This window comes from Emydura macquarii, unplaced genomic scaffold (assembly GCF_026122565.2).
Source record: "Emydura macquarii macquarii isolate MOO-44397 ecotype Brisbane River unplaced genomic scaffold, CSIRO-AGI_Emac_v2 contig_1230, whole genome shotgun sequence".
In the NCBI taxonomy this organism is placed as follows: Eukaryota; Metazoa; Chordata; order Testudines; family Chelidae; genus Emydura; species Emydura macquarii.
The window spans coordinates 16,122,773-16,145,882 of record NW_027131367.1 but is presented as its reverse complement, the minus strand read 5'-3'; the positions used below and the strand labels follow the sequence as shown (position 1 = coordinate 16,145,882).

General features: G+C 49.7%; 1 protein-coding gene across 7 annotated transcripts in view; it reads left to right on the top strand.

The window, feature by feature from the left end:
* SEPTIN9 (septin 9) overlaps positions 1-23,110 on the top strand; it is a 231,766-nt gene that overhangs the window by 168,808 nt on the left and 39,848 nt on the right. Inside the window, exon 1 of one of the 7 annotated variants that reach the window (XM_067547660.1) lies at positions 17,625-17,752. The exons of the other annotated variants lie outside the window; for them this stretch is intronic. The gene's annotated coding sequence lies outside the window, so the exon portion shown is untranslated. Of the gene's footprint in view, positions 1-17,624; positions 17,753-23,110 lie in introns of those variants that run through there. 7 annotated transcript variants of the gene reach the window in all.

Genomic DNA, 23,110 nt, shown 5'->3' with positions numbered 1-23,110 from the left:
GTTCCTGGTAGAGCGAGATTGTTTCCAGTTACACACTAGGCTGTCTAAGGTTTCTCTGTAATGGCCATCACCCTATACTGTATGTAGGATGCACATATCTTATTAATGCAGAGAACTGAGAAGGGAAACCATTTTCTGAGTTCAACCCCATTGTCCTAATGTGGTCTCCTGTTTTATGTAAATTCCCCATTGTTGTACTGGCACAGATGCCATGTGGACCAGATAAAGCCGGCCAGCTGTAGGGCCGAGGGGTAGGGTACCACTGCTCCAGCATTTTAAAACTGCCTGTAACAGAACAGCTAAGGTAACCTACTGTCCCAGCAGGTTGGATCTCCCCTGTTAGGAAGCCTTACCTGTTAAAATCTAGATTCTGAGTTGAAGTCTGCTCTCAGATTCATGAGCGTAGCTCTTGTGATGCAAGGTTTACATGTACAAGCACAGACAGGAACTGCTTTTACTTGGTATGCCAACATGTGGGTCTTCTGTTTTAGGAGACCAGATCCAGCTCTTTTAGGCACTTCTGCTCAACCAAAATCTAGCACTGTGCTTCTTTAAAATTTCCCTCCAAAAGGGCAGAGTGTAAATCCATGAGTGTAATTGTACAGGGCCAGCTATGGCCTAGACCCGACCCTGCTGTGAAGAGCATCAGATAGGAGATGAGTATATATATATTTTCTACTCTCAGCTTCATGCCTTCTATTAGAGCAACGTGGCATAGACTGGGATTGAGGAGACCTAGGCTCTATTCCTAGCTCTGCCACTGACCTGCATGACCTTGGGCAAGTCACTTCCCTCTCTGTGCCTCAGTTTCCTCATCTGTAAAATGGGGATGATATGTCTTTGTAAAGTGCTTTGAGATCTACTGATGAAAAATGCTATATATGTATTATTATTATATCAGGGGTTCATCTTGCACTCAGAACTGTCTCGCACTCCTTCTGTGCCAAAGCGTGCCCGCAGTCTCATTGAAATCCATGGGCTAGACTCCTCCCACGCACCCAGTGCCACACAGGGACAGGGCAGTAATCAGGCTTGCATTGCTGCCCTCACAATCCCCACTGTAGGGGGCATGCCAAGGACATGGCCCGGGACTGTCAGGAGCAGGAGAGGTCATATCCGTAGTACAAGGCACTGCAGAGACCCTGTGAGCTGGGCCACAGCCCAGACTACATCTACACAGCAAAAAAAAAAAAAAAAAAATCCCACGGTTGGCCCATGCCAGCTGACTTGGGCTTGTGTGGCTCTGGCTAAGAGGCTGTTTCATTGCTGTTTAGACTTCCAGGCTTGGGCTCTGGGACCCTCCCTCTTATAGCCCAGGCTCTGTCTACACAGCAGTGAAACAGCCCTGCGAGCCTGAGTCAGCTGGCCCTGAGTTGGCTGGCATGGGTCAGCCGTGGGCGGCTAGGTGCAGTGTCGTCCTACCCCCAGGCAGCCCTTGGGAGGAGAGCAGTCTCTTAAACTGCTCTGATTTACGCCTAGGGCCGCACGAGCTGTGAATTTGGGCTGAACAAAGGTGAGGTGAAGTTACCGCTGACCCCTGCCCCGCCGAACTCTGCCGTCTGTGCTGAGTCTCCACAAAGCTCAGCACAGAATGAGACTCCATGTTTTCCAGGAAGCCTTCCTGCCTGGTTCTCTTCACTGGTCGAATCACCACGGTCCCTTACCTGATCTATTGCTCTGTGACTAGTCTTGTCTTGCTAGACTTGTGAGCTCCTCAAGGCGTGCCTGACACTGTTCTGTAAAACATCATGTATTTTTGCGGAACTGTGCTAATGATTAACACTAATGTATCGCAAGGTAACGAGTGCAACCTCATGTAACACATTTTAGTTCAGGTGAATGTCTCTGTGTTAATAGAGCAGAAAGTCCTTGCGTCTGCTGGGGGACTAAAGGCCATGTCCGGGAGAGGACATCAGAGTGCAGTATCCACCAGCTGTGACATCATAGGGATTAAATATGACTTTTAAAGTCTGATAGTATCCTGGCCAATAGGATAGATGATGAACCAAAGTCCAGCTGTATTGTGATTGGTTGAGGAATCATTGATGTCTCACTCCTGCTACTCAGCAACCAGCTGTTCCCTACTTTTTTGAACTCCTTTGTAAGTGGAGGGGCTCTAAATGTTGTTGTTTCTCCCCTTGAACAGAACTTTACACCACAAGAGAGATTTTATGTTGTAAATGATTTTAATTTAAAATGCCATGGTTTTCTTATTCATGTAGATTGGTGCCCTATAAATATGCAATATCTCATAAAGGAACCCGCCGGGGACGGCAGGTAGGCATGCATTGCAGGTTCTGATCTCCATACAATCCTGGTCTAGAGACCACAGTGCAGTCTTGTTCAGAGTATTTTGAGCAAGTGAGAGCCAGGACTCCTGGGTTTTATTCCTGGGCAACCTCAGTCAAGTCACTTAACTGCTCTGCTCCTCAGTTTATTGATCTCTGAAAGAGGCCCAATATTTTCCTATCAGCAGTATGCAGAGGCTTAATTCACAAAAGAAAATTTTGCTGAAAGAATTAATGTTGACAGTGCATTTCAATGGAGATCCGATAACGATCCCTCCAAAAATTCTACCCTGAGTTGAAATGTGGTATGTGAAATTTCAAGGGAATTGGATTCTTTTCGGGAAAGTTGAGTAATTGCTGGGAGGGCTTGAAAATCAGGTTTCTAGCAGGAAGTTAGTTTCAGCCTTAATATATGGTTACCACTGCTCCATGGGGTATATAAAGCACTTTGAGATGCTCAGTTGACAGTTGTTTGATAAATGCAAAGGATTATTATTACATATCCCCCAGTGCGTGGGGGTATGGTGCTGTACCTCGCAGCCAGCTGTAATTGGTGTGTAGCTATCACTCTCAGCAGCACATGCCCTGGTTTCTACTGGAAATTCTTAGTTGTGCTCAAGAGAGGGAAACAGAAGTCCATCCCCACAATGTCTTCCATGAGCCCTGAGGACTGCAAGGTCTCCTGAGCTGGGTCCTCCTTTCTCAGAAGTCAGGGGCTCTGGGGAACTGTCCCATAGGAAGTTGCTCTCTGGATGGTTTGCTACTGTGAGAATAATTAAAGCTCCTAAAGAGCAATAATACGTCCCCCACTGAAATCACTACCTGTAATCCCCATCCTGTTTATAGAAGAGATGCGGCCTCATTGTTCACACCAGAACTAGGCAGACGCGTGCTTGCTAGTTCTCGTGGGGTCACTGAATTCCATGGCCTTTGTTACCTTAGAACAGTGGTTTCCAAAGTACGGTCAGTGCAGAGCTGGCTGGTCATATGGCCCTGGCTCCTCCTGCTAAAAAGATAATCGCTCCTTTCCTAATACACATTTTTCATGAATAAGCAGTTGCTGTCATTGCCGCAGGGCTTCTGTTTGAGAGACAGCAGGAAGGGAGATGGCCGGGGGACGACTTGTGATGTGGTTAAATTGTTGCAGGCTGGGAATTCCTGCTCGGGGATCACACCCCTTTCTCCTGCTCTGAATTTTTAAACTCTGTGAAGATCATAAATGATGTTGAAATCTCAGTCCTCCTCTGCCTTGCCCCCAGGTGTGCTTGTTCTTTCTGAGGCCAAGTACTCCGCTCTTAGGAACAGGAGCTAAGGTCCCAACCGGGACCTTTTGGCTCACATTTTGCTTTTTGGGATTCCCTTGGCTTTAACGAAGGCTGGCGAGCACTGCGGGATTGTTCCACATCAGGCGCTGAGCCCCTGAAGCACAGATCTACATGCCTGCTGGTGGAAGGGACCTTTGGAGCAGATAGGAGGAAGAATCAAAGTCTTCTTGAGCTGCCTCTTTACTGGAGGCCTCTCTGTATCTTCGCTTTGAGGAGGCTTTTGATTTGTTTTCTGGCAGGAGGTGACAGTGAGTGGAAGACAGAAAAACCATGTTCTTCAGTGTTTGGGGAATATTGCGAGTTAGATGAAGGCACCATTTGCCATGGGCTTTCTCTTGGCTCATCTGGAAGAGGTTAATTTTTTCCATTCCCCAAGTAACTCTCTCGCCAGGATGATTGTGTGGAGCAGAGGAATTGCCTCTGTCACTCTCAGTGGTGGCTGGGCAACAGGGAATGTCTGGAGCCGATTCTCCTGATTCACAGATTAAAAATAGTGAGAGGCAGCTGCCGCTGCTGGACAGTCCCTTCTCTGGTGAGGAAGGAGAGGGAAAGTACGAACATTTGAACCCCAACTAAACAATGGACTTGCCCACAGAGTGTGTGAGACCAGGGCACTGACAGCGCAAAGTTTTATGCACCTAATGTGGGTTTCTGCTGAGTTTCTTTGGCATCATTTGTCCCCTCCAAGTCTCCTCACTGGACAGCGACACTCACTGTAGGTTTCCTGTCCCTGAGCCTTCCCATTGTTAGCCACTGACCGCGGAGCATCTCCGCATTAGGTCACAATCCTCTGTTTCCCGCCAGCCTTGTCTGAGCCTGGAGACCCTGCTCCCAGGGTGCCTCTGGTCCTAACCACTAGTGCTGGGAACTGTATTGTGATGCTGTTTTCTTAGTGCAGCGTGGGACTTCGCTTCCCCACCACAAACATAGGCAACTGCCAACCCATCTCATAGTGGCCTTTGATGCCCAGTCAGGACAGAGAGCAGCCACTAACTGCTGCGGTATTGGACCTCGCATTAAACAGGAGAGCTGCCCCTGCTCTGCCTTGGCCAGCCGCACTACTCCATTCAAGCGCCTTCTTCCCCCTCCGCCAGTGGGCCAAGCTGTTTCCTGCTGTGGGCTGTTTCCCTTTGACTGCTGGGCCCATGCTGGGCTGGGCACGGGCAGGCTCTGACTCAGGCCAGCAGGGGCTGTGGGAGGGTGGAGATGGGGGAAGGCAGGCGGGGCTGGGTGGAATAGGGACAATGCCAGCTAGTGGGAGGGGAAAGTAGAACAAAAAGCAAGGCCTGTATTTTTTCTCCTGGAGGTTGGGGCAGCCAGCTGGCTCCTCCTTAGTGGGAACCTGGCCCCAGCTGCTGAGCAGAAGAGGCTTCTCCTTCTTCTCTCTTCACAGAGGAATTATCATATGAATACTGCTCTTCCCCAATGCTAGAGAGGCTGGCTCCTGCGGGGCTCAGGGAAATGCAGATCGCAAGGGTGAGGCCGGGCTCTAGGCACTTCTGCACAGCATGGCACTGCTGCTTGGTGAGGAACGGGAGCAGTTCCATGGGAATGTGGATTTGCGACTTGCGCTCCCGCCCTCCTCCCCCAGCGGGTTTGCCAGTGGAGGCAAGGCACGTTGTCTTGTCAAGGAGGACTGGATAAGTCAATTAGCTACACAGACAGAATCCCAGTAGAACTGGGACTGCAGTAAATGCCAGATCCAGTTTTGGGAAGGCTCTGAAGCCAGCGTGGTCTTGTGGCTAGGCTGCTGCTTATCCAAACTCTGATCTGGGGCATGTCACTTCAGCTCGGTTTTCTCTCTCGCACTCTGCCTCTCTTGTCTGTTCAGATGGGAAGCTCTCAGGCAGGGACTGCGCATACAGAGCCTGCGGCAATGAGGCCCTGATCACAGCTGGGGAGTCGGGTGCTGCTGCAGTACAGATAATAATAATAACTCAAACCCTGGCTATCCCTGGAAGCTGGGATCCAGATCGGCCCACCCCGGCCAGGAGCCAAGGGACCCGTGTGTTGGGGAAGGAGTCCTGGGCTCTGCCCACCTGGAAGAGAATCACGAGGTGCTCTCTCTTGGTGAGTTCCTGATAAGAGGAGAGCAGGAATTTCCCTTTTGGGTCTGAGTCAAAGGGGCATGAGAGGGGAGCTAATGAGATGCTCCCGGGAGCCAAGTGGCTGGGAATAATGACATTTCATGGAAAGGCTATTACTGAATGTTCCCAGTGGCCCTCTGCTATGTGAAATGTTAAGATACAGTGACCCTAAAGCAGGGCTGGAAATGACTATGGATGCATTTTCGAGTGTCTCCTGAGACCAAAAAATCATTGCTGGAATCCCGACAGTTGCATCCACTTGTCCCTCATTTTGACCCCTGGCCAAGAGTCAGATGAGGGTTGGGGCCTCACCAGTGTCGCTCATTATTCAGCCAGTTGCGCAGGGCGGGACACCTCTTCTCCAGAGGTTCAGTGTGCTGCCTTCGCAGGACTGGAGAGATGCCAGCCAGGGTGGTCACACGCGGCTATGCAGCACACCACTGCTGGGCCAGCTGCATGTGCTACATTTTTCTCTGGTCCTTCCTCATGGGCTGTTACCAACCAGCCCTCCTCCGCTTCAGATGCTGTAGGGCTCTGAGGATGCTAAACTAGAGCCGTCTGCCTCATTCCGCTCAGAGCTATGCAGTGTGTGGTCGCGGGGACCTCTCCCCCGCTTTCCAGGGGACAGTGCCATAAACATCAAATCCAGAGGGTCCAGCTCCCCATCTGTATGTCTGGGCAGTCAGCGTCTCCCATGCCATTCGGTGCCATTGGTGTAAACCACAGAGCGCAGCAGGGCATGGGCTGGTGTCGTGTCCACACAGCAAGTGGCAGACGCAGTCACAAAGGGCGTCTGTGCCCTTCTACCCTTGCATGCTGCCGTCTGCTCCAGTACCTTAGCAGTCTGACAGTCTCATCACTGGGCAGCTTGGGATGCTCCTGAACCAATGAGTTTGCTCTCCCAGGCCGTGCATGTGCATGCATTTGTAGCTGGGGAACAGTGAAGCCTAAGAGAGACACTGAGGTGGCATTAGTGATCTCCAGAGTTAACCCTTTAGCTGCAGGCCTCCAGCGCTGCCTCTCTGCTAGGGTGGGAAGTGGCAGCGTTCTGTATATCCCACTGGAATGTTGTGACTCCAGTTGTGATACCCAAGACGCGGGGCAGACCAGAGATGTGCTTTGTCCTGGGTGCGTGATAGAGCCACCTCCCAGTCATAGGGGTGATGTAGACCCCGGCTTTCTCTCTCCTGTGAGGTGGTACCGCTAAGGCCCAGTGAATTTACACTGATTTGAGCACTTAGAGATCTGATCCTGTGAGGTACTGAGTATCCTCCATTCCCATTGAAGCCCAGGATGGTTGAGGGAGCACAGCACCTTGCAGAATCGGAACCTGCCCCTCTGAGCCCCAGTCCTGTTACTCAGTAGCACTGTGGGATATGCCGCGGCACCCACCCCATGTCAGGCTGGTGCGCTGGTTTCCTAGGGAAGTGTTTCCTCACTGAGCAAGTGGGTGAGACTGGCAGGGGTGAAGGATGTCCTCCACTGACCACCCGCTCCCGCTCTGCTGCAGCGCAGAGATAAACAGGAAGATGGTAACAACTCATTTATCACCACACTGAGCGAGCTGACACGGGGCTGGGACCCGCTGAGGGCTCCCACACATTGGCTAGGACACGGCGCCGAGCATGAGGAAACATAAAGATCCTTTGTTCCCTCTGGAGTGCTGGGAGCCGAGGGGGAGATGATACAGGGGTATCAAAAACACAGATGATGGGCATGACTGTAAGAATGTAGCTAGATGACTCTGCACTGACGTGCTTGGGCCCTTTCTCCCCATCCACCCGTACTCACGTAAGTCTTAGGTATACAAGTACAAAGCATTATTATTAGCACCTCCACCAAATGACACAGCTGGTTCTACAAACAACCTGGGGATAACAAGGTGCTGTTAATTAAGCTCTAGAAGAAAGAGCAGCAGCTTTAACAGAATTGTAGCTACAAGGTTTTCCCTCTCCTCACTATTGACTTGTCCTACTTTCTTTGGGGTTGCACGGCACCGAAAGCAAGAAAAGTGCTCCATAGAGGAACGCTCCTTCCACCTGGTTTGTACATATGTCTGTGTAGTGCGTGGACAGCCATGAATAGATATGCACGATAGCCTGTCCTGCATAGCCCTTACTCAGGTAAGTCACAGCTTTGCATTGGTTAGGAGTTGCTTATGTGAGTAAGGGCGAGATTGGGTCCAGTTGTCAAAGGTGGATGTCTCTTCCAGGGCACCCAAAGGCACTAAAAAAATGAGCACTCAGGCCCACAAGTGAGCATTTTAGCTGTATAAATGCCTAGACGAGTACCCAGTAATAAACCTAACACGTTCCCTTATGCAAAGAAGTGTGCTTACAAAGATCAGCCCTTCTGTATCTGCCGCTGACTCTGTTCTGAGACAGGGGAAGTGCTGAGTTACTCAGCATTGACAACAATAGCATAGAAACCACCTGTTCTCCGCGTGCACAGTTATACCTCGGCTGGGAGTATCCGTACTGAGATGTAACTGAACATCTTTGTCTGGCCCGTTGTGGTAACACACTTCTGTGAGCAGGCATCCCTTTGTTTACCACTGCCGTAGCACTGCTAGACCTGCTCTGGCTTATGGTTAAAAATAATGAAAGGCTGAAGCAGTGCAGGGAGTTCTCTATGTTATTACTTATGCTTTTTATTACAGTAGTGTCCAGCGGTCCCAACTGAGAATGGGACTCTGGTGTGCTATGTGCGGTACAAACACAAGGGACAGTCCTTGTCCTGCAAATCTTACATCCTAAATCAAGAAGGCAGACAAAGGGTGGGAGAGGAAATGGGCTGCAAGAGGTAAAGTGACTAGCCCAAGGTCACCCAGCAGGTCAGTGGCAGAGAACCCATATCTGCTGATTCCCATTCTAGTGCCATGTGGCCTCTTTGTAATTAATGTGCTTCCATGATTCCCTTTTGCCGTCCTCCACAACTGCTGAGTCTCCTCCTCAGTAGACTGGGCCAGCGTGAGGGGAATTCAGAGTAGAATAACAATAAAGATTAAGATGACTGATAAGGAGCTTTTGAGAAAATTAAGGGTCTGCTTCTGCATCTGCTAAAAGCAAATGAAAGTTTTTCCTGTTAACGTCAATAGGGACAAGACCGGGTTCCAAATACGTGTTGCTTGGTCAGATAGCAAATAGGGCCTTGCATACACGCAGTTTTCACACCCGTCTAACTAAATGGGTAGAAAAACCAATTCAGTTAAACTCTCCAGATGGACACACTGAACCAGGGATAAAGATGCTTACACATGCGTAGCTTGTGTTGGTTACTGATATAGGAAGGGGTGGACTGGTTTAACCAGCATAGTTAAACCACTGCCAGACCTGTGTGTAGACAAGGTTGAAAAGGAATGTAGTAAAATCATTTCAGAAGTGTGTGAGGGGTGCCAGGCTGAGATAATGGAAGTTTGGTGGTACAGAAGGGCCTACCTAGGAAATATGGGATGAAAGTCAGCCAGGGAAAGTCCAGCCTGACTATTGGAGAGACGCTCCTAATGGGGAGTTTATTTGACTTTATAATTTAATTTATAAAGTTTATAATTCCCAAGGGAATTGGTGAAAGCCCCAGTCCTAGTATCATTCAAACTCTGACATTGCAGAGCACTGCAGAATGCACTGTAGACTGAAACAGATTTTAAACCAGTTTAGCAAACCCATTCTGAGCTCTGGGATGACCCTGGCTTCCACACGCTTCACTGAACTTATTTGTTCACCAAAAAATATTAAAAGATTTTCTTAAAATGTGCATTTTTCCCCTTACTCATCTAGTGCCTGTTGGATGATAACTGATTGTGAATCGCTCAGTGCATTTCCTGTGTGTCTTTATGCAAATGACCTGTTGCTATTGCTAGCTGCCCATAAATTAGGCTGCTAGTGGTTAGAGAAAAACAGGTAGTGGTGAAATAGTGCCAAACCACACTGAAAGTGTCCTGAGTTTCTGGGGTAGATTAGCTTCAAACGGCTTTGCAATTGTTGTGCCGGGGAGTGGGAGATGTGGGGCTTGATTCTTCATTCCTTCTGATCTCTGCTCCGCCCATGGGTAGAAAATGTTAAGGGTGTGTCTACACTGCAATAAAACCCCCAGGGCACCGAGTCTCAGAGCTTGGGACAGCCAGCTAGGGCTGCGGGGTTAAAAATAGCAGTGTAGACATTCAGGCTTGGGCTGAAATCTGAGCTCTGAGATTCACCTCCATTATGGGGTCTCAGTCTCCAGCACAAGCCTCAACATCTACACTGTAGTTTGTAGCCCCACGAGCCTGAGTCAGCTGCCCAGGTTAGCTGTGGCCATGCCATGGATCTTTTGCATTGTAGATGTACCATAAGCCGCTGCCAACCCTCCCTGTGTTCTCAGCCCTTGGAGCATGGTGGGTGGCTACCCAATCTTGGAGCGCAAGGGCCCTTTCAGGCCAGCTGATCCATTTGGTCTCTGGTTGATCAGCTACTGGCTGCAGTTAGCATTTGGCTGCAGATGCTCTTCTCACGTGACGTGAGGAGTTAGCTGTTGATGGGCTACGCTCCAGGACCCCCCACCCCATGGTGGGACAACACTTAAGTCCTCCCTGCAGGAGGGGAGCTGTTAGCTGCCCCTCACCCAGAAACACACTGGAAGGTGGAGGCAGCTCCTAGGGAATGTGGGATGAGACGTCGTCCGCTCTTTTCCTCAGTGACAGGCAGCAGGTCTCCAGCTGTGGCCCGAAGAGCAGGGCTTCCCACCTTCTGTAGGTCTGAGCATCACTGTTTCCACGGTGACCTTGGTAGCTGCTAGCGATGGCCTGGTGTAAAGACAAGTCAGTGTCTGCTGGGCCCGATCCTGCGACATGCTGGGTGTCTCCTGAGTGCTCTTAGCTCCTGATCACGTCAGCACGGTGCACGACCGAGCTTGTTCTCCGTGAGGAGGGGAGATGGGAGAATCTTTCTCCTGTGCCCCTGAGTGTGTGTCTGGCCCTGACCCTGCCTCTCAGCAGCATCCACTCTCCTCTGGGGAGTGATGGAGCCTGGTGAGGGGTCACTGGCTCAGTGGAGATGGCTGAGTGAGTGCTGCGGGTCCCCCCTCCTGCTAAGGAGCTGCACTGGAAAGGAGGGGGCTGCTGCAGTGATGGGGCTGGGGGGAGGGAAGTGAGTCACACCCCCTTGACAGAGCAGCTGACGCATCCCCGGGTCACAGGACCGGCTTTGCAGATCAACTGATGGCAAAATCCAGAGTGATTCCTTCCTTCCTTCCGTCCTGTGCCTGCCGGTGGATGTGAGCCAGGCTGGAGGTGTCAGGCTGTGGGAGCTGTTCTTTCCCCTTTCTTAGCCAGGGGTCAGCCGGCCAGGCCTAGCTCACTGCATAGGAATGTGTTATTTTTCTTGAGAGAGAGAGAGCTGAATTGCCCTTTCCCTAGCCCCAGCTCCTTCCCCCAAACTTGCTGTGCTTTCACCTGGAAGCATTGCAGAGCAATGCAGAGGGTATTACAGAGATGGCCTTATGATTTGTTGGGAGGGAATCAGGCTGTAAATTGGCTCACCCTCTGGTACTTTGAGAGAGAGCAAAGGGTTAGATTGACCCAGCAGTTGCAGTGTCCGAAGTGCCCCAATACGTTGCTTGCCCTGCCTGTGGTTAAGACCAGGCCTGAATTTTACGTCGCAGGCTATGGGAACGAGCTGTCAGAGCAGATGCATTTCCCACACAGATGCTCTGCAGCAGGAGGGAGAGATCATAGGTGGCAAATGGAAAATTGGTGCTTCTCCAGCAGATACGGACCATACAGCTTACTGAATACAGGGAACAGTCAGAATTTCTCCCTATTTCTTGCCAATCAAAACAATTTCACCGCTGTACAAGTATTTTATTCCCAAAGTTCCCCTGGCTCTCTAAAGCACTGATATAGCTCCTCGTGATCTTTAGGGTGGTTATCCTCACAACACTCCTGGGAGGCAGAGCCATGCTATCATCCCCACCTCAGAGATGGAGGAACTCTGAGGCTCACAGGTGCTAAGTGACTTGCCTCTGTTCATGCAGGAATTCTGGGGTAGAGCAAGAACTTGAATCCAGGTCTCCCAAGTCTGAGGCCAGGGCCCTAATCACTGGATCATCTTCCTCTCGCTCTTCACTTTCCTGCACACGAGATGCTGCCATGCAGTGCTGCAGTCTTCTGAGGCTTAGTGCCATGGATCATGGAGTCTCTTTACCACAGCATCCGTGGGGCAAAAAAGTGTGATTATGGCCAAAACTCTGACCCAAAAAAGATGACGGGTGAATTACCAGCTACTGCAAGTGTATGGGGAGTTTTTCACGTGGTCCAGAGTGAAATGTCTCTGTTTTTGTTTTGTTTTGTTTTAAATCTGTTCTCAAACAGGAACAGCGCGCTTTCACCCTAATGCAAGTCTCTGCATTACTCCCATTGCTGGGGCCACTCCGCAGTGGCAGGACTGGTCTTGTTTACTCTGAATCCTCATGAGTTTGGAGTGGGTTCATTCTCCCCTGGAAAGTGTGAGGTCTCCCTTTTATGGGATTAATCCGCTAAGTAAATTCCTGCTCACAGCCGTGTTCCGAAATGAATGGGATCTTTGCACAGGCCCAGGCATATGCTCAGCAAGGATTATGCTGCTAAATAGGGAGTTCAACCAGTGCCAAAAACTGACAACTTGGAGAAGAAAATTGCATTTTGTGCAACCCGGGGCTCTGCCACAATCATTTGTAACGAATATTAATAACACCTAATTCTTGTAGAACAATAATACCTAGCTCTTCACCCGGAGATGTCTAAGCACTTTACCCAGGAAGGCATGTATCATTGTCCTTCCATTTTGGAGCTAACTAAGGGATAGAGGGGTGCAGTGTCTTATCCAAGTCACAGTGCAGGACAGTGGCAGCCGATTCATTTATTTGTAGATTACAAGGCCCAAAAGAACCATTTTGATCATCTAGTCTGACCTCCTGCATATCCCAGGCTTCCCTGGACTAATTCCTGTTTGAACTGGATCAGATCTTTTAGAAAAACATCCAATCTTGGTTTAAAGATTTCCAGTGATGGAGAATCTACCATTGTGCCAATGGTAGAATGGTAGATGGCCCTCACTATTAAAAATCTGAATTGCACTGGATAGAATCAAAATCCGATTTGCAGACCAGATCCTCTATCAATTCAGCGGCTCACACTGCCTCCCATGGACTTTAATGGAGCTTCACCGCAGTCTGAATTTGCTCCATCTTCTGCTCCTGATCTGAAATGCTAAATATAAATGGCTCGCGTTTCCAGGGTGCAGAGTGCCTGCAGCTCCCATTGACGCCAGCAGGAGTTATGGGTCATTGGCGCCCCTGCAGATCGGGCCTTTGTATTTTATTTTTGGTAAAGAAAACCAGTTTGGTATCCTAAGCCCTAAGCCTGGGCAGTAAACCAGGGAACAGTGTGATGTGCTCCGGTATGGTTTGGAAACCACTCTTCAGAGCTCTCTCTTGTCAAGAGCCACAAGAAGGCAGAACGTCTGGCTGCCTGCACCTTGCACTCCCTGCCTAGTCCAAAATCAGGGATTTTGTTATTTATTTTAAAGGGACTTCCTCACGGCTGGGTGGGAGGCCCACGGTGGAATGTTTCTACCGCTCACAGCCATGCCGCCTCCGAACACAAGCTGGTCTTCTCTTGCAAGATGATCATAGACCTCCTACAGCACTTTTCATTTATATATGTCAAAGCCGTTCTCAAAGGTGGGGAGCATTATTACAGATGGGGGAAGTGAGGTGCAGAGAGACCGACAGCTTGTTTAGACTTCAAAGTTAATTCAGATTAAGCTAGGACGTGAATTTAAAGCAGGATAGCTATATCTGAATAACTCCATGTGTAGACGAGCCCTGTGTCGGCTCACATCGGACAATGAGTCAATTGCAGAGTTAGGACTAGAACCCAGCAATGCCTGGTACCTGGCCACTGGGCCATACAGCCACCCATTCCAAAGTAAGCAACAGTGGACCCTGGTGCAGCCTTTGGATGGGGTTGTCCCAGGGAGAACCTGGGCTCTTGTAGAATGTGCTAGTGGCATGGGTGAAAACGCCACAGAGTCTCCTCTGGGAGCCAGTACTGAAGCTACGCTTCTGCAGAATTCTGTGGTGCTCTGGGCTGCTGCTGGTCTGATTCTCCACTGCCTTGGTCCTAGTGGCTATAAAACGCTGCCTTTGGTGTGCATGGAGAATTCAGAACTGGTCGAGTGTTAACACCCACGTGTGCCAATAGCTGTGCAAGGTGCAAGGCAGGGAAGAATCAGGCCAGTATCTTGGAGGAGACGCAACACTGAGAACTTGTCCCCTTAGTGCTTAGTACAAATCTGTGACACTTCTCATGAGAACGCGGGTGTTTGCTCAGAATTATTCCTAGCCCCAAAGGTTTGAGAGAGGAAGGATGATCTTATGGGTTAAGGCCCTAGACCAGGGTGCAGGAGTCCTGGGTTCAATTCCTGAATCTGCTATAGATGTCCTATGTAACCTTGAGCAAGTCACTTAATCTCTGTGTTGCTCACGCGGCAAGTGGGGATAAGAATACTTCCTGCCACTCACCTCTTGTCGTTTTGGGCAATAAGCTCTTCAGGACAGGGACTGTCTAGTCCTATGTCCATTTACAGAACCTGCTCTAATGGGGCCTCAACCGCAGAAGTCTATAGGTGCTACTGCAGTGCAAACGCCAGAGGTGACCTATTACAGTACAAGCGATTCCTCTGTGCCAGTGATACGCAGACTGAGACTTGCAAGCCGCAAGGGGCTCTTTAATGGGTTTTCTGCAGCTCTTTGCAGCACATGATAGTAAAACATTGGGTGATTTAATTGTTAACCAGTCCAAGTTATTAACCAATCAGGATGGTTTTACTATGTTATTAACCAACTGTAGTTGATATAATAATACTCCGTCAGTCATTTTGCTGTAAGAATTATATAAACTGAATATTTCCCGTTATACAGTTCAAATATGACTTATATCTGTAGTAAATGAAACAATGAATTCACACGACGGTGGCGTTTTTGGGTAATGTTGATCACTAATTTGGCTTCTGAATCACTGAGGTCTGAGTATTGCTGCTCTAAACCGTCTACAAACAACTGTGAGACCCTTCACCACAAAATGCATTAGATATAAATGCCCAGTGTGTCTATTTGGTCTCTTCTGGTGCTCATTCTCACCATCCTTCAATCGTTTTTCCAGGTGGGCTTTTTGTGTTGCTTCTGCAGTTGAAACAGTAAGTTGAGCATGTAAGAATTCCATGGTACGTGAGTTGCCAGCCATGATGCAGTGTTTAATGATGCTGTAAAGTGCTTGACTGGCTGAGGGGGGAGAGTTTTTCTGCTGCTCACAAAAAAGGCTAAAATAACCAACCCGTGTCTGTGTGGAACAGTGGGGAAAGTAGTAAGAAAACAGACATCAGTTTCAAATGTAACAATCTGGCCAAGCCTGTTGTGTTCCCCCTCCAGCAGCTCCTGTATCCAGGGGATAAGAACTTGCTATTGCTAGCAGTTCATGGAGTTACTCCTTTAGTTCAAAGGGTAGAAGTCTGTGCTGTTTGGGTTAAGGTTCTGGTCCAGTCCCTGCTGATAGCCCCTACTGGGGGTCATTTCACAAGCATCCAAGAAATGGTTGTGGTCCTCAGTGTGTGTAATTGTTTTAATAATGGTGAAGTGTAGAGTGGCCACCATTTATAAAGACCTCACTGATTTCCTTCTCTGTGCACAGATGGAAAGTGCAAGCATCTCTGACACAATTGGGTGGTAACTCTTGGCACATGATGGCTTTTCAGTGGTAACCATTTTATGTCGTGCACTGTTTGAAGGCCCCAATCCTTCTCTCTTAGAAGACATTGGCTTCAGCATAAGCATGACTGAGCCCGATGTCAGCAGGGTCCTGTCCCAGTGCAGGTCAGCTTGCTGGCTTGTACGACCCCGTCCTGGCCCTCTCAACCTAACGCAAACCTGGAAGGAATTACCTTAAAAAATGATGGGCCCAGCTGCTACTGGGCAAGACCACGGTTGGCATCTAGTGTAGGATTTTTGCTATTAAGGAGATTAAAATGCTAATGCTCATTGATACGAGTTAAAGCTTTATTAAGTGATAAAAAGTGGTGTAATCCAGCTGCAGCGTAAGCAGATTGAGGCTGGATTTCTGGCCTCGTTTTCAACACGGTGGTGGCGCTTTCTCAGAAATTGTTATTTGTGGCGCTCACTAAAGCGAGGGGCTGGAATCAATCCTGTCCAGCCTGTTTTACAGCCCATTTTCAGAGGGATCCATGCCAACTTCAGCAGCATCGCCAGAGCTGTTGGCAGCCCGGGGAAGGGAAGGGAAGGCAGCCATCCGGACGAGTGGTGTTACAGTTGTAATCGGCACGGGCCTACCACCGGACAAAGGAAATGAGGCGGCTAAAGCCAATTCTAAGGGGAGAAAGAAAATAGAAGAGCCTGCCATGGACAGCAGAGACGAACAGAACAGGCACGAGATGCTACTTGAAATCCGGGGGTTTAGGCACCAGTTGGGTTTGGGTTGCAGGGCTGTTGGCTGTTTTTCCTGCAGAAGGGTTTTATGGTAATGCTGATTTCATACACCGCTAGGATCCCATGTGTCTCAGACGGCTGGTGGCATAGCAGCAGCTCCCTCAGTCTAGTTAAGGGTTTGATCTTGGAGGGGGAGCTGCTGATGCTGATAACACAGCTGATCTATGCATTCTCCCTATGTCATTTCAAAGCGGGGGGGCATCCTGTCTATCAGCATTATTCCTTTGCTACCAGGGGTGAGAGAGTTTCTGAAGGAGGGAGAGGCAAGTTAGAATAGCCCAGGTCATTTGTGGATAGTACATGGCCTACTGTAGGCTGTTCAGAGGCCATGCATATGAAAGGGACACTCGTGATTAGTGAGGGTCCAAAGTTTGATCTGCCACCCCTCCTCTCCCCCCTCCCCGTGTAATGCACCTGTGTAAAATGGGGCTTGCTCCAGTGCTATTTACCCTAGTAAGTTGCTGAGGTAAGTTGCACTGTGCAGTGTGTCTTCACTAGAGGTTTGTGCCTGTGCAGACCCATGGATGTTTAGACAAGGCCTGAATCTCTCTCTGCTGCTAAGTGAAACCCTCAAGCTTTTCTGTTTCTCAGTGAGAATTCCTGCTGTGAACACTCCCATCCCGGACCACCGTCTCATCCACTCTCTAATGCTGGCAAGCACCCTTCAAGGGAAGTGGTCCCTACATATCATTCCACTGAGGGCATGCCCAGTGTTCACAACACAGATACCTTCCCACAAGCAAACACAGACCCAGCCAGCCAAAGAAACAGCTTGAAGGGCATCTCTCAGAACTGTGGATCCAAATGCCTGGGCCATTTAGGATATGTCTACACTACAATTAAACACCGTGGCTGGCCCGTGTCAGCAGGCGTGGACTGGGGGACTGTAAAACTGCGGTATAGACATCTGGGCTTGAGATGGAGCCTGGATTCTGCAAGGAGAAAAGGTCCCAGAGTGACTCCAGCCTGAGCCTGGACGTCTACACTACACTGCAGTTTTACAGCCCCGGGAGTCCAAGTCAGCTGACCCGGTCAGCTCCGAGTATTTAATTGCCCTGTAGACATACCCTTAGTCTTCATGAGCCTTAACCCTCCAAGGGCAAAATTGGTGCAAATAGGATTATTGAAATTGCCCTGCAATGCAGCAACCTCCCTGGCACAGTCCACTCCAGACGGGTGGGGAGAGGGATGGGAGCATGGGGTGGTCCATCTCATTGCAAGGCACCCTAGGAGGATGTTGGCATGCATAAAATTCTGGTTAAGCAGGGTTATATGTACTTTCAAAGGTGGGCAGGAGGGGTGGGATTCTGCTGACTGTGGGTATGGTGGCAAGGAACAGTAGGACAGGAAAAGGAGAGCACGGGAAAGCGAGTCCCCTTTAAGAAGATGTGTTTGCAGGCTGACTGCAGCTAATCAAGGGGGAGCTTGCCATCAGCATGGAGCAAGGCGAGTGGAAGGAGTGAGTTGATTAGGGGGAGAAGGAGGTCATTGCAAGCTGGATGGAGGAGGAGAAGCAGCAGCAATAAAAGCAGCCAGGGTAAGTGGCTGTTTCCTTTCTTTGCTGAGGTTTCTGTGTGCATGGTTAAAGGCAGGCTGGAGGAGGCTCCTGCCAGCCTGTGCAGTGGACTGAATTCACAGCAGGCTTTTCTGCCTAAAGCAGAGGGAGGTGTTTTAACAGTATCTTAAAAACTCGGGGGTCTGGAGTGGAGCAGCTTGATGGCAGTGTCTGAAAACCCCTGGCAGTCTCCTAGTGTAATGGACGCAGGCAGATGCTCTCAGGGAGTAGCCAGTGTCTCTCTGTTTTAAGGATATTGTACCAATACTAAAGCATATGAGCTACTCCCATCAGCAGGCCATGGGACAGAATCCTCTCCAGTCACAAGGAAGGTTCAACTGTAAACACTCAACACCGGGACCTCTCCCTGCCTGTTGTCCTTCCCTTGTGTTTATAATTAATTAGCTGAACAAGAGGAGCTGTTGTTTCTTCTCCCTCCTCAGTTGGAGCCCTGCTCGCATGCACATTGCACAGTATTGTTTGGGGTGGAATGAATGGGGAGTTTGTATTCCTCGCAGGAAGATGGGAAGGCCTCCGTGCCGGCTAGCACAGGGGCTGCTGGCGGAATGAATGGGGGAAGCGACTGCTGGAGAAAGGTCAGGCAACCCAGATATTAAGGCGGGGGAAGGAAGGGGTGATGTGTGCTGCTGCTCTCTCTGTGCCTGTTAATGCAACCATCCTGTTGTGAAATGTTCCATAGCCTGGACTAATGTCCCCCCTTGGGTAGGTGGCTTCCCAGACTATAACCATAACTGGAGCAGTGCTCTGGGTAGAAACCCATGTGTTCTAGGCCTCCCTGGCTTGTCCTTCTCCCACATCCTGCTGCTTTGCCCTGTAATTGACAGGGAGACTCCCTGGACATAACTCTCTTTATTACAGTCACAGAGTTCTTAAATACCCCCCTCCTCCCCCCAGCTTGCACGCTGCCACAGAGTGCCTTGAAATGCTGCCGTGTGTGTGTGTGTGTGTGTGTGTGTGTGTGTGGGGCTAACTTTACTCACCTGACGAAGTGGGTTACAGCCCACCAAAGCTTATGTCTGCAGAAATTAAATGTGTTAGTCTTTAAAGTGCTACAGGACTCTCTTTGTTTTGTCAAGGGACTGTTCAGGCTCCTCAGATGCAGGTGTGCAGGATTGGCCTACGTTGTGAAACCTGCTTTGTCTGTGCATCTAGCAGCTCTTACTCTGAAGGCGACAGTGCCTGAAGCTGGGCACAAAGAGATGAGGCGTGTCTTCCAATTCCAATTACACTCCTATTTAACAAGCAGTTTACTTTTTTTTTCCCCACCCGCTAATTTAACTAGGTTCTAAGCAATGCCTTTAATTTTTAAAGGGGAAAAAAGGGACTAAAATGTAGCAGTTAAAGTTGTAACTCAGGAGGTACTTGAGACTTCTGGTGCCTCTCTTGCCCTGTGGGTCTGTGTCCTTTCTCTGTCTCTCTCCTGCTGATCTCTTACACCTGGGACAGGACAGGCGTATGTGGTTGGGGGGCTCTCTCCCTGAGGGGAGGGTGAAAAGCTTTGTGTCATTCATTTAAATCTCTCAATCACTCCATTCCACTCTTTCTCAGTGGGCAGTAAAGTAGTTGGCAGTACGGAGTGGCTTTCTGGATCTAGGGTGTCTAGGAGAGCTGGCTTTTTTCCTGTATCCTGGGAATTGTGGAGAGTTCAGTGATCCCAGCTCATCACAGAGGATTTTAGGGCCCCATCCCAGCTAATGGTCCTGAATGAACTTGTTATACAAGTAGGACTAAATTGCACTTCTCCACTGCACCTGGCTCCAGAACCCGTGTTCAGTGTGCTGAAGGCTGGACATTCTGGGAGGTAGATATTGCATGACCCAGGATTGTGAAGTCATGTTCGTTTTTCTCTTGGAAACACCCTTTGTGAGGGGAAAAGGGGACTAGACTAAATGACAACACATCTTGTTTTCTGATGGCTCCAGAAATGTTGGCTGCCTGCACCTTTGTCTTCTCACTTGAGCTGTATTCTCCCGTGGTTCAAGAAAGCCAAGCATGTGGTTCCTGCCCTCATTGAGAGGGCTAGTGTACAGGTTAGAAAGATATTGAGTCATAGTAGCAGATGCGTAGCAGGAGATAAAGGAGCAAGACCTAAATGTCCTACTGGAAGGTGATGCCTGAGTCTTCTGGCTCTCCTTCCTCCTCAAAGAGCCTGAGACTGGAGACTTCTATGGTGGTCAAGAAAGCATTCAGCACGTGAAGCAAGTGTAACTGAGACAGACATCTGCCTGAGTTTGCAGAGAGCCTGAAACAGTAGCTTTCCAGTGTGAATGGCCCCATTCATTTTAGTGGGTGCTGAGACCCCAATGATGGTACTTTGATTGCCAACAGAAATGGTACAGGAGTACTGGGTGAGGTTCTCTAGCTTGTGATAAGCAGTAGGTCGGACTGTGTGATCCAAATGGTACCTTCTGGCTTTTAAAAGAGGAAATCATGGACACTATTAACTATTTCTCTGCTCATCAAAGCATGGAAGAAAGGAGAGGAAGGGTCATATTCTGAACTACATCGGGGTTTCCTGAAGTGTGGGTGGTGGGAAATGGGGCATGTCTAAATTCAAATGTGTAGGCCTGTAACAGGATTGCAGGGGACCTGTGATTAGCTTCCGTTTCCTGCAGGGGGGCTCATTTTCCAAAGTTTGGGTAACAGTGGGCTGTTGGCATCTTCCACGCTGCCGCTAGGCCTGTCATTTCTTGTAGGTGGGTTGAAGGAACAGATGGTAGTTCTGGTTGGATCCCAGCTTCCTGGCAGGAACTAGTGTCTCCTCCCATGCCTTGTGCTGCCATGACAGACGTGTTTTCTTTCCGTGTGTGTTTTCATTTCGTCATTCAGTCTTTCCCTTCAGGCTTTCTTTTTTCCTGTATATTTTTTCCTGTTTTTTCTCCTATTTTGCTCGGTCTTTTAGGTCTGTCTCTCATGCAAGGGCCAAGCTCCTCCTAGCCACGTGCACTGCTGGTAGATCCTCCCTTTTATCCCAGAGACAGGGGACAGCCCTGCCTGAGTCACAGGGGACTGAGCCCTGGGACACTGCGGAGGGCAGCTGGTGCCCCGCAGTTTGGAGTTCCCTGGCTGAAGAAGGCTGTCTCTGTAGCCAGCTGGAAGAGTGAACAGCAGTCACTGGGAGTGGGGTGAGTTCCTGTCATGGCAAGCGCCCCCATGTTAAGATGTGATGGTGTAGCACTGAAGGGGTTAAACTCTTGCTGCTGTTACAGCGCCCTCCCTCTGAGTGGAAGCCACAGGAGGAGAGTAGGAATTGGAGAGCAGTTTGCGAATCTTCTGCTTCTCTTGCAAATGAAGGAGTGAAAGATGAGCCTCAAACGGCCACTTCCTGGCAAGGAAATGGTCAGGGGTTGGAGCCATTTAACCTCAACGTCTCCCCAACTCAGTAACTGAATGTAAGTGTGTGTCTACACTGCAATTAAACACCCATGGCTGGCCTGGCTCAGCTGACTCTGGCCCGAGCCAGGGGGCTGCAAAATTGTGGTGTAGACATTTGGGCTCAGGCTGGAGCCTGGGCTACGAGACCCTCTCGCCTCACAGGTTCCCAGGCCGAAGTCTGAACATCTACATTGCAAGCCCAAGTCGGCTGAGCGGGGCCAGCCATGAGTGTTTAATTGCAGTCTAGACATATCCTGAAGGACCAGAGGGCTCCCATCATGTCTTTGAGCAGGATGTTGTATAGTTGGAGTTCAGTTCCCGTGCGCTTTCAGAGTGCCCCGTGCGGATTGACAGGCTGGCCCGCGCCCCGTAGCAGCATCAGCGTCACCAATGTGCCTCCCCACCTGGACGGAGAGAGAGGCCCCTCCGCATGGTCGCTTCTGGCCTGGCTTCTCTGCAGAGGCTACCAACACAGGCACCTCTTTGTGATGGGAGACGCCCGTCACTAGGATCTGGACAGAAACCATCACTTATAACGTTGTACGTACAGCAGCTGCCAGGTCATCTCGCCGATAGAAGGCAGAGATGAGATCCTTCTCCCGTGTCCAGCTTATGGCTGTTGTGGTGGGGATAAGAACCTTCAAAACGTGCAGCATCTCATGCCACCTCAGGTAGATGTTCCTGCAGAGAGTTGGAAATGGTAGCTTTGAGGCATGAACTGCCCCGTTCACTCTGCCGCCCAGTCCTCTTCCATCTCCACATCAGCTGGTCTAAAATCAAAGCACTGAAGAGTATTTCTTACCTACCTTTCGACTTCGTTGTGTTGCCTTTGGCTTCAAAAGTTCCTCGACCAAGACTAAGGCGGCTTGTAATGCAGGAGCGGCTGTCTTCGCTGCCATCCCTCTTTGACTGTGTCCAATGCGTCATGGTTAGCGTCATCCACGTGCCTTCCTTGGTGGCAGCAGCAAGCTCTGTTGCATTCAGATTCTGTGTATTTCAGTTTATGGTGGGTGCCTGTGAAGAGGAAAGGGAAGAAATGCTATGGAGGGGGCAAGGGCCCTGAAATAATTGTCTGGCTGGGTTTAAAGCAGTATGTGATGATCAAACAGCTCTTCTAGTCCCCATACATTTGCACTATAGTACCACCAAACACAAATTCTGTCTTGATTTTTCAAAGTATCTTAAGAAAACATGGGGCCCAAATCCTATTGAAAGTCAGTGGGAGTTAGGAACCTCCCTCCTTTGAAAACTCCTGACTTCTCTTCTCAGGAAATGTCTGGGGCTGCAATGGCAGGCTTGTGTCAGGACAGGATTGAGCTGCGGGTTGAAGGTAGGGGACCCAGCACCTGTGCGTGCCGTGCGTGGTCCGTGCTGCTTAGTCTGCAGCCTCTAACCGCTTGAGTGCTCTACAAGCACACTCGGGTTCTAGAGCACGGGGACGGCTTCTTGGGATTGTGGCTCCCATCAGGTCAGAGGTTAGTTGATATGGGCCTGAACGGCTCTCGTTGACATTTATGGGTACCTGACGGCCTGAGAAGCTGTTTTTCACACCCTCAGCTGATACCGTTGGTTCAGCGCTGTGCATCCCACATGTGTGATATGGCAAACCCACTCGACAGACCTGGAAGTCTGTGGCGTTTACCTGTCACACCCTAGCATAAAACACCAAGTTAGGGAAAGATGCATGTATAGCAGCTGGTAGCAACTCCCCCTTCCCCTTGTGTGGTCTGTAGCGTCTTTCCTTTGCTCAAGTGCCTGTAGCTGAGAGGAATCACCAGGAGGTAATCAGATGCTAAGTGCAAACAGACGACTGAAGGCCAGTAATGGAAGGAATTTGTTGAGGAGAGAAATGAACTCGATGGAGGAGAAATCCTGCCTGTGCAGATCTCCAAGAAGAAGAGGGGAGAATACAGTCCCATGTGAACGAGTGCAAGCCTTTTAAGC